Source organism: Netta rufina, assembly GCF_964035555.1.
Source record: "Netta rufina genome assembly, chromosome: 11".
Taxonomy (NCBI): domain Eukaryota; kingdom Metazoa; phylum Chordata; class Aves; order Anseriformes; family Anatidae; genus Netta; species Netta rufina.
In genome coordinates this window covers 20178606-20196096 of record NC_140134.1, presented here as the reverse complement: position 1 = coordinate 20196096, position 17491 = coordinate 20178606, and the positions used below count along the sequence as shown (strand labels likewise).

The 17491-nt window shown below is 41.7% G+C and overlaps 1 protein-coding gene across 3 annotated transcripts in view; it reads left to right on the top strand.

Annotated features, from left to right (window-relative positions):
• Positions 1 to 11398: 11398 nt before the first annotated feature.
• DENND4A (DENN domain containing 4A) overlaps positions 11399 to 17491 on the top strand; it is a 50925-nt gene continuing 44832 nt past the window's right edge. For all 3 annotated transcript variants that reach the window (XR_014618753.1, XM_084293399.1, XM_084293398.1), the window contains exon 1: positions 11399 to 11582. The gene's annotated coding sequence lies outside the window, so the exon portion shown is untranslated. The remainder of the gene's footprint in view (positions 11583 to 17491) is intronic.

Below are 17491 nucleotides of genomic sequence, written 5' to 3'. Positions count from 1 at the left end.
GCAATAATAACCTGAGACAGTCATTTACCAGTCTCATGGGTTTAAATCAACAGTCTTTGTGGATTTTTCCTCATTTAACTATTTAAATATACTGCCTCATATGCTCTACTTGTAGACTGTCTGAACATCTCTGTGCCAAGCAAGCTCCTGGTCCTAGATATGAGACAGCATCTTGCATTAGGGGTGGAGTAACAGGCTTGTTTTCATGCTTTGATCACTGTGTTGCTGCTTTTATGATCTCACTAGGAAAGTTACTTGATGTTTCTTTATTTTGAGTGTCAGCACAGTTTCTGCAAATGTTTGAAGTCATCTTTGTATTTCATTTATTTTCTGGCAAAACAGCATCCATCTGCAGTTTGGGAATAGAACATGTAACAAACTGCATACAACTCCAAAGCACAGAACATGAAATTTCTGGGCAAAATTCTCCTCCATTTACATAACTCTGGAGTAGTGTCTTCATCTTTCCCAGTGTTACTCTGAAACCCATTCTCATTTAGTTGCGTCAGACCCAAAGGATCTACCATGTATGGGTAAATAGGATTTCATCACAACTGTTGTAATTTCCTAGGGAAATTTACAATCTCAGAGGAAGTACGTAAAGATGCATTTACAGTACATGGGCCTCAACGCTCTAAGAAATACACCACTGTCACTTGTTCTCTGTTAGTAGTTTTCGGTAGAAATAAAAAGACGATGTAGGTGGAGAAGTGCCTGAATTATCTGGAGCAGAGACTTCCTCCGTATACACGAGTAGAGAATCTGCACTGTGTGGCTGAACTCATTTTTCAAAAAATATGTTCAATAGCTCTTTCTTTAAACAAAGAAAAAGCTTGCTGTGAGCTATTTGATATTTATTTGTATAACTCTGTTCCTTGGCTGTCCAGGCTCTAGAAGGGCTGTTCTGCCACCAGAAGACAGATTGTCTGGGTTGGAAGCCCCAGCCCTGATTCAGGGAAGCACATGGTTTCCTTACGATGATTATGATGGTTATAATTACTATTCAGTATATGGTGCAATTGTTGTGGTGTTTAAAAGAGAACAAAACAAAACAAAGCAGTTTTGGAAAGGAAAACACAACATTATAAAAAAAAAATGTAAAATAGGAAGTGGTTGACCTTCAGGAGATAATTCTATCTGCAAGTGTCTGCTGTCCAGTGTTTCCAGTGATCAGAAAATGGAAAGAAAAAAATCCATTAAATATCCCAGTACTCCTACTAATGCACCTCCTTTTCTGTAGGTGTAATATTTTACATCTTCTATTCAACAGCTGTTGGTGTCAAAGGCCAAGCACAATGTACGTCGAATACAGGGACCGAAGTTTTTCATCAGCTGCTGAAGGCAAAACCAACTAAAGCTGTAGCAGATGTTCACTTACTTCCTGTCTGCTTATCAGCCCTGCAAAGGCACTTCTTTTTTGTACTTGTTATGCCAAGTGTAACTATGGAGATCTAATACAAGCTGCGCAAGAGCGATACAGTGAATGGTTCCTTACGTATTTGGTTATGAATGATCAAGCAAAATATTATGGTTTCTAAGAACTCCCTCAAATTTTTCAGCATGTACATTAGTCATACCCCTCTTACAACAAGAAAACAGCAGTGTACAAAATAATTTAAGAAACAGTACATTGCCATGGCTCTATAAAGACTAAAATAAATAACATTACTGAACTGTTACTCATTAAACCTCCCATAAGATCCACTTACATTAGGCCTGCCCTTCCAACTGGGGCAGTTGTCAGAGAAGAGCCCATGCGATGCATTTAGGTTACACCAACTGAACAATAGTTGCCATGCTTGATGATAATTGCATTCTTTGGTTTTAAAAAAAAATAAAAATAAATAGAATTAGCATCTGCTGGGATTCATTGACTTCAGCTCACGTCATTTGTGGAACGGCAGAGTGAAGATGTTACGTTTGGCTTCCATATGTTCATATTTTGCATGTTTTTTCTAGTACACCAAGAAATGAGGAGCAGTGTATCCCAACCAACTGTATTCCTCCAAGGCCTTGAATATGCTATAGAACAGAGTTCTTAACAATCAGTTTAAAAAATAAGTAACATTAAACATTTTTTTCAGTAATACGGGTGCACATCAACTGCTTTAATTCCTGTTTTTATTAGTTATTAGCAACTGTAAACTATAACTTTAATACGAATTACTATATGCAAGTGTTAAAACAGTGTTCTGTCTAAACTTGGGCTTTGAGCTAGTTTAATAAAACTGATTTTCACACTGATGCATTTAAATTGATATGCATTCCCAGTACAGGCAAGACCTAGGGCAATTAGGTTTATTGCTTAATAGACTATAGTTCTTCTTCCCTTATGAAATCCAAATAAAGAAATTTACTTTACATAAATCCAAGCACAGGTGGCTTTGCTTTAAGGTTTAAACATTAACAGTAACAGAAAAGGACAGTTTTGGAATGGTTCCTCTGGCCGTAGGAACTGGTGCAGCAGGAAATCAAAGTGACAGCTTTGGTCTACCGCTGGCAGACCTGGTTGTACATGGCCCTGTGGGAGACAAAAGGTTTTGGAGCCACAGTGGCTCTGCTGGCATTTGCCACGTTTCACATAATGCTCTCAAGGAAAAAGAGCACTAGGTGACCCTTACTGCTGCTTTTAAAATGTTGACAGCATTGCAAATCTGTGGAGTCCACACAAGCAGAGTTGACATGGAAAATGCGAACACTGGGATTCCTCACGCAGTCCTTCTGGTGCTGATAATTTGTATTACAACAAAATACAGGGGGCCAAATCCTCCAAGGAGATGAAGCACTTTGGTACGACTGGTTCCAGGGGAGGCAGGCATGGTAATTCTTCTGAAAAAATGAGCTTCTAACAGAAAGCTGTAGACCTAAAATTCAGTCTTTTGCCTTTCCCCAGAGCCGAGCAAAGACAAGACAACGTAAGAAGCAGAAGGGAGTTGTTGTTGAAGGTGAAGATATTGAGGGACTTCATGAAACACACAGATTTGCAGGCAAAATATGCATTTGATGAATCTTTTCTTTGAAGCATCTGGAAAAACACCACAACAGGTACAATGCTGAAAGGGGAAAAGGAGAAATAATGGGACCAGGGGATTAAACTCGTATAAACTGGGGGCTGAGGTTGGGAATGGGGAGCAGGCGAGCACAATTCTTTGGGTTAGTTCCTGGAAAGAATGTGGTAAAGATAGTCAAAAATCAAGATACTGCTACTGTGACTGGGTAAGTGGATTGTCAGCTGAAGCGTTTGAAAATAGAGATCAGTATTTAGAATTAGACTGTAAAGGATAACACAGTAGGAAGGGGGATGGATGAGATGGCTTAACAGGGTTTCATTGTAGTCAAATTAATTCAGTTTAAATAATTAATTCTCTTTTAAATTGACTCTAGTCTGCACGCTTGACATTTTGGAAGAGCTGCCATTCCCCAGCCTTCTGGTAAACGCTTTTGCATCTGTTTTCCATTGTTTCCTTCTTGAAAAAAATCCTTGTCACTAACAGGAACCATCAGCAGCATGGAACAAATTGACTTGCCAAGGACATTTCCTCCAACCTCATTATTTATACTGGAAGTATTCTTTTTTGTATTACGAGTCAGGCCATGATTTAAAGAATTCGCCATACATTAAGTTAGTTTTATGCTGTCACTGTGAGTCAAATTCAAACTCAGTTAAGTGAATTACTCACATTACATCAATGTTTGGCCATACTTTTTCAAGGAGGTGATCAAGCAGTCGCTAATGAATCCACAGTTATTTCTTCTGGCGTTCACATATAGAACTCATCACCGCTGCAGCAGAGTCTCCCCATGGTATGAAGGGTATGGATCAGATGCGTCACTTTCCCTCTTTTGCTGTTTTGACTTGTAAGTGGCTGAGATGGAGCAGACCCAATGTAAGACTTGGGATAGCTTGGGTTAAACAAAGAGGTTTTGTATTTTTTTTTCTCAAGGTGCATTGGTTTGCATTCAATCTCCTGTCCTTTGTCAGCTCCAGGCTGCAGACTGGGTGCTAAGAAAGTGTTCATCTCCTCTAAATGTTCATGTTGAAGGTGGCAGAACTGTTTTGGAAGATGGATACAAACATAAATACTGAAGAGAGTTCTGCTTGTGTGAGGGCTCTGTTGAGGTTAGAAGCAGATTTTTTAATATTTTTTTTTCTCCTTTAGGCAAGCTGGACCAAACCCTCAGCGAGCTCAGAAAATGGCAGAAACTCAATGTGACCTATATCTGTGGTGACTCACTGGTGAGATTTAATGTTGTTACTCTGTTTACCTCTGTTTCTGAGCAGTTGTTCACATTTTAAACTACATGCTTACCTAGCCCAATGGATAGATGAGGATAATTAAGGTCCAGTATAATATGGCAAGTAGTTGTAATAACGTATGGGAACATTCCAAAGCAGTTAGAGAAGAGAAGAGTTTCAGATAATTAGGAGAGGAATTGGAGAGTGATGCAGATTTTAAAAGTACCCAAGATAAAATAACAGATACTAAAAATATTGAGATGAAATCCTCATGGCTCAGTACTTGAGCCAACCTCCATTCTTTAGGAATTTGTAAGACAATTGTCCAAATAGGGTTGGCTATGGTGTATTTCCTTATTCTGGTGGGCTTGCACTTACACTTCAAAGCATCTTATGCACAAAAAAACACAGGTCTGTCTTAACAGTGCAATTACAATATTTTTAATATGTTCTGAAATAGCTGTAGCTTTTTAAAAATTAGTCTTATTTCTATGTAGCAAAAATACTAATAATGAAATTTCTGTATCTTGAAGGACAAAGTCGATGACAGCAGGGCCTGAGATGCATTTTTTCAGTCAGGACACATTTTTTAAATACCTGTGAACCTCTACCTAATAGTCAAGGAATTATGAATCTAGCTTGCAAACGAAATACTGAAGTGCCATTTTTTCCTCTTTTCTGCATGATGTGTTTTCTGACTAGATACGAGATTTTGGAAGTATTGAAAGTACTGAAAGGATTGAAAGCATTTTGAAAGAAAAAATCGTTTTGAAGTGCTATAGAGTTTCAGAAAAGCAGTAGAGCTGTGTTATGAGAACATCAGCTACAATTTGGGTCAGATTTTCAGTGCAGATGTGTCAGATGCATTTCTTGGAAACCCTCCACAACAGTTAGGGAGAAGAGTGACCCAATGTTTTCGCACCGCACAAAACAACTGTTCTTTTTGCTGATGTCATTTGTATGAAGCACTGCTCATATTTCTAAAGCAGTGTCCTGTTGAAGCTTGTTCAGGAGCAGAGTTTTTCTCATGGAACGGTTTCAGACAGGGAGTGTAAAAAATCTCCTTGGTGCGTCTTGACAGATCTCAATCAGACTTGTCGGTTTTCTGAATTTTAATGATCTAGTTTTATTTCCAGATAATGGTTATTTATGTAAATGAGATGCCTTATAAATAAATATGGAAATTATTCCATAATGTTAATTATAGGCCTTATGGTTTAAATACTTGAAAAATTAAAGGCAAATGGTGTCATGGATTGTTTTTGAGTTTATTAACTTAATTATTTTGGTGGTTTGCTTTATTTTAACATGACTTCCATATGTGTTTCCTCAACTAAAGAAAACTATATTATGTGCCTGGGTATGTCAAAGGATAATAAAAATCAAAATGCGTCATACAGCAGAAGTAGTAATAGGAAACTGAGATTGCAGAATGTGTTTGTCTAAGAATCAAATAAATTAGTTTTTATTGGAGAATCTCAGTTTAAGTGTTGTTATCCCATTACTCAAAAATTAAATAGTTTTAAATTAATTATAATACTTTGCACTTCTATAGCTGTTTCTCTTGAGAATCTCAATAATGTTCTACAAACATTAATTAAGCCTAATAGTACCCCTGAGAAGTGGTTAACAGATAGATATACTTCACTTAACCCATCGTGCTATGAGTGATCTTTGGAACAAAATACAAAAAATGTAAACAGCAGGACTACACAAGGGCCTGAACTAAGTAGTGGGGCGTGTTTAGATACATGGAATGGAATTATTTGGACTATATAAGTACAAAAACCAAGGAACCTAGATCTGTAAGTGACCAAAAGTGGTTGTATGTCTGGTGTGAGAGAAGGTACCCACAGCACCACAGCATCACACTGAGTGACTCTGGGTGATAAATTGGACTGATTCAGAGAAAAGACTGCTATTTGTGGAAATCATCTCCAGCTGGGCCAAAGAGCATGAGTCCAAATCAAACCTCTAAGGGTGATGCATGAACAGCAGCGATAACAGTTAAGTCCTTACTCTCACCCTTGAGGGTACAGGGGCTGCTGAAAATAGCAACAAAACAGCAGTATCAGTGCGTACGTTTACAGCCTGAGGCTGTTATTTTTGCTGGCAAATCTGCATGCATAATTTCCTTCCTGATATTGCTCCACAAAGAGAAGCTTTTTTTTTTTTTTCTTTTTACCTTGTTTTAATGATGAGAGCAATACTTAAAGTGGGTTAGTGCTGGACCAGGCAACAGGTTGTTTTCCTACATGTGTTAGGACTTGGACTATCCTCAAGCAACCTCTCTGCTGTCCCATTCTCAAAAAATCTCCTGCAAATGTTTGTTTCAGAGCTCCCAGTGTCTACAGGAAGAGCCACTCCAGAAATATTCCCCAGCTGTACATACAAATTTGCCTTCTAACAGGAGAAGAGGTATGGCATCACTTGCTTGATACCCCTACACACAGAGACACATCCAAGCTCAGTGTTAATTGTTTTCTCACCAATTAATACCAATGGCCATCTGATGGGCTTCCTTCATTGGATATCTGATAGTAGCTGCATTGCTGCAATGCCTTGTGAACAGATTTAGCATTTGCTGAGGAAAACTTTATCTTGCACAGCTTTAAATCTTGAAATGTACACTTGGATACTCTGAGGAAGCAACACAGCACTGAAAAATGATAATAACTTTGCATACATTTTTTGTTTATAGAAATGACTCAGGAACATTTGGGTCTCCTCCCTTTGGGTAAGTTTTCCTTCGTTTTTGTTTCCCAGCATTTCTCTGCTTTTGGGACTACAAACTCCCACATAAATATTGGCAGTAAATCCTTGCTGAGCAAGTCTACCTGCTGGAGAAAAATCTGCTCATTTTATCTAAGTGGAATGCCTAGACACTACAATTAAACTTTATCCTTGCTCATATACAACAAAATTCTTTATTTACATTTTGTGGATTGCAAACCCTGACATACACAACTCCGATGCCTAATGAACCTCCCTGCAGTGCTTCCACTGAGCTCAGTGGCCTTTGGATCAGGCCCCATGTTTGCTTCGCTTCCCCATATTTTTAGCTGCTTCAGTAAGTTCTTTATCTAGAAAAGGGTCTGAGGCTTCTTTTTTGCATATATGCATGATATTCGATTGCCTCTTTTATAATTTATAGCCAGTAGTTTCCCTGGAGTGCAAAAGCTTTTCAGAAAGACTACAGTTGAAGCAGGAAAAGGAAGGGTAACTGCACCGCTGTATTGCTGCATCACAATATTTAAATACTTTCTTATTTCATAATCTGCCTTAGAATTTAATTATTCAAAGTTGGGACAGTCTTTTTATGTCAAAAGGGTTAAGTTCCAGATTTTCAAATATGCATGTTGTAAAAAAAAAAGAAAAAAGAAAGAAAATGTTGCTTCATTTCCAGTGTGATTCCAGCTTGCCAAAGGCTCCATTTCATTGCATAAGCCTCCGGATATAGATCCATTACTGTATCATAAAGTGGGTTACTGGACAGGGTAAGGCCATCCATCCTCTGAAATGCAGAGTGTTGTTTTGCCAGTTACATGGGTTTATAATTATCCATTATCATTATCTTTACAGTTATTTTTACCAAGGTTACAGATATGTCATGTCTCTTCTGCTGAGTTCTTTTGGAGCCTCGTTCTTCCCCCAAAGAGACGTGGATGAGCAGTGCACAGAGCACTTAGCACATAGCACACATAGCACATAGCACAGCCAAATAAGTTCAAAAGGAATAAAATTGGTAAGAAAATGGCCAGATTAAGCCCCAGACTCATTACTTAAGAAACTAAAATAGTTTTGTCTGTGGAAGCCAGGAAATACTGGGAATAATGATAGCTTTCTTTCTTTCTTTCTTTCTTTCTTTCTTTCTTTCTTTCTTTCTTTCTTTCTTTCTTTCTTTCTTTCTTTCTTTCTCTCTTTCTCTCTTTCTTTCTTTCTTTCTTTCTTTCTTTCTTTCTTTCTTTCTTTCTTTCTTTTCTTTCTTTTCTTTTTTTTTTCTTTTTGAGCACTGCTGATGTCTCGTCAATTATAAGTAGCCAAATCTCAGAATCCTGGGACAAAGTCTGTTTAAACCATGTCCTAGGACAGAGGAGTTCTCGACTCCATTCCTGGCACTGTCCCTGACCATCTGCCACTTGTTCTCTGCCTTGCTTCAGTTTACCCATGTGTAAAATGCACTAAAAATAAGTGAAACCATGCTTTGAAATTTACTTTAGTACCAAAAACTAGAAATCCAGGGGTTGCAACATGGAAAAAAATGGTTCCGTGGTTGCCAGTCCTCGAAACCCTGGGAGTCTCCCTAGCCGCACTCCTGGGGAAGCTAAATCGGACTGACAGCGCTCCACCCTGCACTTGAGAGGCAGCAGAACACCACATTCAGTGTGCACGTTGCCTGCCCACCTGCAGCACACACGTTTGTTGACTTGTTTAATTGACTTATGTGCTCCAACACTAACTGGAATTAATAGGAACACTTCTGTTGACTTAATGATCTTCGGGTCAGTCTTCACATGCATGCAGAGATCGCTGCCTTGAGATCCCCAGTGTTTCCACCGAGGGAAAGGCTTTGTTGGACTGACACATAGGCACATTTCTGTGCAACGAGCCTGCAGGAGCTGTGCACACAGTGAATCTGTCTCTGCCTGTACAGTAACACTATTCACTGATGCTGCTCTTTATTCAGAAACAAATACAGCACTATAGTCATTATTGCTCAGAGACCCTTTCGCACATGGCTTTAGATGAGTCTTAATGTGGAAAATTGATGACAAGCTATGCAGGAAAGCTTTGCAGCTAGATATAAGTCAGGAAAGGTGGCTCGATAGAGGTGTTGACAAGCTAATAATGAAATGGAGCATTACAATTAAATGTGCTAGTGGGGACCTGGGGATGAAAGTGTGCCGCAGCCAACAGAGAGAGTAAACAGCAGGCAGGTCACAGGGAGAAAGTAGAAGAGGCTTGATGGAATAGGGTGAGAAGGAGGGGGAGATGGGAGAACGAGAAAGACGGGACAGAGATATGCGTGTGGGTAGCTGTGGTGGCAGCATTGGGCAGAAACTATTTTGTTTGATGTTTGTATCAGGACTTACACAGAGCTCTGCATCCCTGGCTGTGATTTGTTGACATTTACACAATATGTAATTAAATACAGATAAGTCCTAAGAGGACAGAATTGGTGAAGGGAAATAAATAGGTTGGGCTATAAATTAACAGCAAATCAAAGATATCTACATAAAGACTTGCATACTACGTGAGCTGAAAACTATGAAAACTGCCATGGAATGTTTAAGAATGGTGTTTCTGTAAATTAAAGTTTTCATTAGAAACAGGCATTCCGATGGAATCCAAACACCGACACATGAACTATTCATGCATCAGTGCAATGACTTCGCATCAGTTTACAGGCAGCCAAAACAATATTCAAGAGCTGAAACAATATCCTTATGGGCCTGTTCCTACCTAAGGATGGAACATAAAATCCATAAACCTTGAATGCAAACACCGAACACTTAAAAAATAAGTACGGAAAAAGAGCACAGAATAGTCTGCATTATCAAAATTATTTACACAAGCAGAAATATGGACTCTATTATTGCTAATTATTTGAAAACATTTCCAGGATTAAAATCCATCCAAAATTATCATAGGATTTAGAAAATACTCTACCAGAGCACTACAAAATTTCAGGACTCCCTACAGAACACAGACCATCTTGCTTTAAAATACTGAGGTCCTGAGTTCTTGATTTCTTTATTGACTCCACTGTATATTGTTGGGAGATAAAATATCCATATGGGTGTGGCAATAAATGCACTTTATGTAGAAATACAAGAAATGGGCAATGTTGTTCTTGTAGTCCCTGCTTGGGATAGAGGTCGACACATTCCTTAGTCAGTATGCTGCCTGTTGATCAAAAAAGAGTCAGACTCAGCTCACAAAAATCAAAGCTGGCAGCACAAAGCTGTGTCTGCGTGTGCAGGCTTGCACATGGGTGCCTCTGCCTGGGTCGAGGCTGGCTTGTGTCAGATGCTCTGTTTCCTACATGGGGGTAGGAGGAGCAACACTGCTGCTATAAGGAGTCTTGTTATTTTTAAAAGTGTGGGGAAAAAAGTAATATTGTGCACTTTTTGCTTTCATAGTCTCCTATTCAGTCATATTTTCAAGAGGGATGAGGTAAACCAATATAGTAGATTTGAACATTAAGCATTTACAGTCAAAATTTAGAACTATATCTGACTTTGCTGTCTTTATAGCAAGCCACATCAAAACCCTCGAGCCAAATATCCATAACTGAGGGGAGCTTGAATTCAAAGCCAAAATTGTATGGTTGGAGCCTATCCCTAAACATTATCTCAAAAATAGCAAATCGGTCTAAGATTTTGAAACATGGGGATTGCAGTACACGGGATGCCAGGAAAGTGGTGTTTCTGTGCATTAGTACAGGCAGCAGGGCTCTTTTTGTTGTGCTCAGCAACATCTTGACATGCTGCACTAATCTTAGCTGCACGCTCTTAAAAGATTATTTTTGTCTCGGCTTCTTTTATAGTCTTTGATGCAACAACCTGGTGTGTGTTGCATCAAGCCTGCAGAAAATCCCCCGCTTTCTCTTGTTTTTCCAGACATCCTGGGCCCAGCCGACAGGCACCGCAGGTGAGCGAGACTGGCCTATTTGGGCCGGAGATTAATTTCTGGCTAAATTAAAGGCGCTGGAGAGGGAGAAGCTGGAGGACAGAGCGGGGGAGGAGAGTCGAGCAAGCGGTCCGTCGTGGTTTAGGCTTGGACTGGAGGGGTTTTGTTTTCTGACCCGAGGGGTTTTGTTTTCCCCTCAGGCTGAAGGGAAGGAGCCGCCGGCGCCTCGCTGCTCCCTGAGGGGCGATGGAAAGGGCGCGGGGCCGGGGCCCCTTCTGGAGCCCTCAGAGGGGAGCTGGGCGCCGGGGCTCCCACATCATCGAGCCCTCTTGAAGAGCTCGATGAAGGGAGAGGAGCAAGGAAGGAAAATCAAAAAATAATAATAAAAATAAAAATCCCGACGCCGCCGCGATCACGAGTCGGCGCCCGCCATCCCCCCACACCCCCCCCTCTACAGCCAAGATGGCGGCGGCAGGAGGCGGTGCGCAGGGGAGGGGGGATCCCGGCCGAGCCGCCCACACGGCGGGGCGGCGGTGAGCGCGGCCAGGGCGAGCGGGGCTCCGCTGCCATGCGATAAGGGCGAGAGGGGGACCCAGCGCCCTCCCTGCGCCTCTTCGCCCTCCCTCCCCGCTCCTCGGCGCCGGGGGGGCAGGAGGCGCCGCCGCCGGCTGCCGTTCCCCCTGCCCCCGGGGAGCGCGGCCCCCCGCCTGAGGTGAGGGCTGCGGGGCGCGGCGGGTGGTGGTGGTGTGGGGGGGGCTCGGCGGGCTGTCACCGGGCCGGGGAGCGCTGAGGAGGGTTTGAGGCGGCGGGGAAGGGTGAGGGGCCGCCGGCGTGGGCCTCGGCGGGGCTGCCCGGTGCTGCGAGCGGGCTCCGGGGCCGCCCCTCACGCGGGGCTGCGGCGGGAAGGGGGGAGCTGAGGAGGGCGGGCGGCCCTCGCCTCGCCGCCTCCTCCCCGCGCCGGTAACTTTCCGTTTGGCTGCGGTGGGAGCTGGGGGGAAACTTTGGGTTCTTCCCCGAGTCCTGAGGCGATCACCGGGCTGGGCTGAGGGCCTGGAGCGGCGTGGGGAGGCTCCCCCCTCACGGCGCGGTCCCCTCAGCGCAGCCCCCTGCCATGTTCCTGCTCCTCCTCCTCCTCCCCGGGGAGAAACTTGCCGAGGTGCCCGTGCCCCAAAACGCCGGCTTTTCCAGGCGAGGCACGGTGGTGTTGAGTTCCCTGCGTGTTTTTTTTTTCTCGCAACTTTCCCCCTCAGCAGCTCGGGTGGCCAGCGGCGGGACCGAGCCCTGACATTGTCAGGCGGTTCCGTCATGGTGTCGGCGTGAGGCGTGGGCCGGGGGGTGCTGGCATTTAATAACTCCTCGGCCGTGGTTCTTATTTCGGGAGAAATTTTTTAAAGTGGGCTGCCCCTGAGAATGTCGATTTGCTAGAAATGAGGTCTCGGCACCCGGTTCTGAAGTTTATTTATTTATTTTTTTTAATGAACTGAATAGAAACGTGGTGTTCTGAACAGCTTTTTACTTTGTTTCACAATTATTTTTTTTTCTGGAACTGTTGCTCAACTAGAGGTTTCTGTAAAGACTGTTACATTACGGTACGTAATCTTTCACTTTCTGAATGATTAAACTCCAATATTTAACCTTGGCGAGTATCTGTGGTGGTTTAGGAAAAGCGATTGGGTTAGTCTGGCCAAGAAAGGTCAAGGGGAGTAAATGGATTTTTTCTGGTTTCTGTGTTGAGTATACAAGTCTTACTTCGAGTAAGAAGAGAGTCTTCCGTTTCTCTTTTTATTAAAAAAAAAAAAAAAATCATATATTTAAAGTATTGGTGAAACTCGATCCTGCTTTTACAGTACTGGGGAAGTCCATATGCGTGTTTAAAGTGAAGGTTGAAGTGGAACTGCGTCTCTGGTAAATGAAGCAACTTTTTCTTAGGGGTAATTGTGACTTGGCATTGAAACTGTTTAATTATCAAGAATAGGGCATTAGTTTTTGTGGTTAACTTTAGGGGAAGGAGAAAATTGCATGGAGCCTTAAAGATGGAACAAAAAAAAAAAGACTGAGCTTCTCTACAGCCTTCAGAGCTTGCATAATGTGCATATTTTACTTATTCTAGAAGCATTAGGGTCCAGCTGGATGAGGAACTTTCCTCAAGTTTATGAGCAGCTTCTGCTCCTTTGGAACATGCTTTCCCAATGGTCTCGTCTAAATAGTGCATTTACCAAAAGCTAGCATAAAAGATAAGATCTGGTTTTGTGAGCGGTAAGGCAAAAGGTGCTATGACCATTTTTTAAAATACAGGCTTGCTTAGAAGTGTTTTTTCAGTATGAAGTATTTGTTTTTCCATATATATGCTGGAGTTTTGGTACTCTTTATGGCAATGTGGTTGCAGGTCCTTGTTTCTTGCGACCAGCTTGTTCTATATGCTTTTCCTGGATATTACACCCGTATGGAGCTTAATGGAATTTCTATATGTGTTAATGGCAATGTTAACTACTCTGTATTTACATAGCCAGAGTTAATTATTACTTAGTAAAAGCATAAATATTGACAGAGCCTGGCTTGTTCTATAGGGCGTACATGAGTGCAGCTGATCTCTGTGCAGCATTAGGAACAGCGTAAATAAATAAGTCTCATTTAAGATACATTTGAAAGAGAAAGTACCAAGCAGGAAAGTAGAGCCAAGCTGATGCCCAGTGAACTACTCAAAGGAGAGTGAGGTTGCATCAGGAAGGTAGCTGATAGCACGGTTCTGCATGGCCCTGACAAGGGGATTGTGGGCACCGCTGTTTAGAACTAAGTCTGGAAGTGTTTAATCTATGGGATTTTGTATTAGAGGATTTATTAATCTCTGGGTGAGTTCTGCTGAAGCGTGTGATAGCTGGAGAGAACTGTCTTGTGACTCCTCAATGGAGAAAGATAATATCTGGACCGAGCTGAATAATGAGAATCAGCTTTGTTAATCTTGAGATTCTGAAACAGGAAAAAGAAAATTGCAATGTCACTTAAGTAGTCAGCATCCCTTTTCAATTTCCATTGTATTTCCTAGCAACTGAATCAGAGTTAGTTTTGCAAGTCATAGTAGACTAAAAGGCTTTTTACGAGAGCATGTGTAGAAACGCTTGTACTCATGGTCAGTAAAATGCCAGCACATAGTGAAAAGTGAAGAGTAAAACAGTCAGAACCTTTCTGAATCTTAAATAGCTGCTGAAACAAACTTTTCATTCATTGTCCTTCCTTCAGTTTTGACCCTAGATTTTAAATATTTTGTCGGCATGACCAAAGAGTTGGAGACTGAAATGTTGCACAACTTGTGTTGGATGTAAAACAAAACCCTTGATGTAACCTTGTTCAAACATAGTGTTCTAGGTGTTGGTGATTTCCAAGTATCTCGCTGTCGGACCGAGTTCCAGTAGCCTGGGTTTTGATACATCTCTAGCTGTGTTTGTTCTGAAGTTTTCTGGAAAGAATGCTCACACATTAAACGGAGGGGAAAATAAATAAAAATTGTTTGGGTGTCCCTTTTTGTTTGTTTCTGGTTAAGTGTCTTACATTGAGTTGGGCTTCGTTAGGTGGATCGATGCATTTCTGAGACCGTTCTCATGTTTGTTAAGGAGAAAGTACTTCAGTCAGGCTGCTGTCATGTAGCGAAATTTCACTACATATTAAATGCTGACTCAAAACACACACACCCCTATTAAGGTCTTTGAAGAGAGTTTGTGCTTGCACAGAAAGTAAGGGTGGAGGTGTGGTTTAGAGGTTGTACTTGTCCCTCATCCTTCTGTAGCCTCACTTAGTGGTCTCGGGCAAGAACACAGAAAGGGCCCTGCATCTGTTCCCCAATATATCAATTCTGTATGCAAACAAGCTTTGCTATTGTGGGCACAAATCATGATAGAAGTTTTATGGCATACTAAACACAGCAAATGTGAGTTATGCCTTGCTTCAGTTGAAGATAGCTATCAGGTAGGAGGTGAATATGTATAAACAGTGACTGCATCTCCACTCCTCAGCTGCTTAAAATTTTAAAGAGTGGTATTGACCAAATAATTCCTTAAATTGAATGGGGTTCTTTGCTGTATTTCATAATAACCCTTAGATGTTTTCTGTTACGTTTCAGTTCAGCCTTAGTCTGTGCCAGGTCTGGGAACTTGGTCTGGGATTTGGAAGTACTCTGCTGATGTATGTATGCCTATAAAGTGCCCCCACAGACTATATGGTCAAAATTAAGATATACAGAGAAGACCATGTGAGGCGGTAATGTGGAGAGGTTTTGATCTATAGCAGTCATTTTAGTGGCAGTCTATGGTGCAGAAATAGTCATCGGTGGTTCCCTAAAGAGCTTAAAAACAGCACTGGGAGGAGATTGTGGGGGAAGAAGTAGAAAGGAAAGGCTTCAGAAAGTGTTGGTCCTACTTCTTTAAATGGCATATTTTCCTCTTTTCAAAGTATACTTTCAAGTCTTAGATATAGAGCTATTGTAGAGGCTGAAATGGAGTGAAATTGAAGTAGGTAGTGACATGGGGGTGAAAAAAGAAGAATGATCTAAAAATAGCATGCGAGGAGTGAGGTGGAGAGTTAGAAGTTAGTTATCCAATTATAGCCTCAGTATTTATTCTGTACTTGAAATTTTAATGCTTTTTTCTGACCCAAAGAAAAAGGTAATGTAAATCGAAGTGTTTATATTAAACCATCTGAAATAAAAGTAGGCAAACAGCAGGTGCCTCGTATAAACTATATGTATATATACACAAATGAAGTCCCAAGAGAACTGCCTGTTTTGTATCTGTGTATGCAGGCATTATGCAAACAAACAGAAGGGGATTATAGACAGGACTCTGAGTTTGGTTTCATCTTGATCTTCAGAAGGAACTTGTGAACCTAAAGATTTATTCCTAGTTGTACTACTGAGTTCAGAAACTGGTCCGGCTCTGGTAGCTTCTGTACGTCAGCAAGTTTGCCCATGTAATAGTTGGACTATAAAGTGACAGCGAGAGAGCCAGTGCTGCTCAGATCCTGCAAGTACAAAAGTAATCAGACGCTGCACAGTGCTGTTACTGAAATCCCAGTACAGGAGCACTCATCTAACAACCTGAACGACTTCAGAGTTACCTTGTGTGCTGAACTCCTCTTCGGGATGGCGAAGAATTCCTTATGTAGAGCACTGGGACAGACCTTTCCGTGAGTACTGTGCTCATAATGTCTAGCACGTGGCAGCTCCTCCTGGCTCAGTACACCTCAGCCTTTCCTAAAAGGGCGTGATTATATAACGGCTTTGGCCCAGGAGATGAGGAAGGGGTGTCAGGCTAAGTCTGTTCTGTGTTACAGGGAGGGCTGGCGTTGGATCCTGAAGCAGTCGTTACGTTAGCGTATCGCTGCCCTTCAGCTAACACAGGGTGATGGCTGGGGGAGTGCTACCCCGAGGTTGCTCCGTACAGCTCTGTTGTGCTACCTGGATACAGAGATTTACTAGATGTGGAGGGTGTTAGTCAGTGTTATCTCGCCGTTAAACCTTTCCAGTGGGGTGTAGATCATCTGCAAATGGCAGCTGCAGCCTGTGCTTGCCCTCCTCTCTGTGTCTGTAATTTGTAGCGTGGCTGGGTCCGATTTTCATGCCTTACAAGACTTTTTTGCTGGTCAGGGGTGTGGGAAATAAAGGTCAAGTGATCTAAGTCATAATTAAAATGTATTTTAAAATGCAGCAAAAATATTAGAAACAGTTCCCACATCTTCTGCCTGTTCCCCCATGAATTCAAAATTTGAATTTGGGTAGAGAAAGGTTCCGCAGCCGAACTGAAGTTGATGTGTATGTCCAAATGTGGCTGGCTGAAAGCAGAACTCTTCTGACTGTCTTGGTTGATGCACTTTGACATTTGCAGTTACAGCTTTTGGTTTTGAAGCTTGATATTGGAAATTTGCTGCTTTCATTTGCCTTTATCTCCTGTGCCAAGGAAAAGAGAACATTCTGTTTGGGGAACTTCTCCTTTTAAAAACTTGTTGTATAATAAGTAGTTGTACAAAAAACATGGACTGGCTGCCCTCCTGAACTGTGTTTTGGATGAAGTAATATTTGCATTTTATAGTGCTTACCTTGGCTTCTCTTCCATCTTATTTACTATATATATTGTTGTCTGCATCCCTCTTTTCAAACACAATAGTACTGCAGAAATTGTTTCCATTCTTTGGTTTATTTTTTTTTTTTGGCTGTAAATACTGTAATTTAGAAAGAGAAATGGAAGTTTTTAAGTCCAGCTCTGTTAAGATCTGTCATGAATCTCGTGGGATGCTTGAACATCACTTTTTTTGTTTTTTTGTAGCCAAGGTTAGATGCCATGGGACTTTGCTGTGGCACAGCTGTAATGAACTCCTAAGCAGCCTCTGCATTGTCAGACCCTCTCAATTACCCCTTTGATTTTTTTGAGAACAAAAATAGCAGTGAAGAACAAGGAAATGAAAGACTTGGTGAATGATAGTGGAGAGTATGGAAGATGTAGAAAATGCCTCAGCGTGAAGTCTGTTCCTTCCTGCCTCCTCTCTGCCAGTTATTCTGCTTCCTCCTCTAAGCTTTGGTACTCTAGATGGCTAGTTCTTGTTGGCTGGCTGCAGCAATCCCACTGAATCTAGATT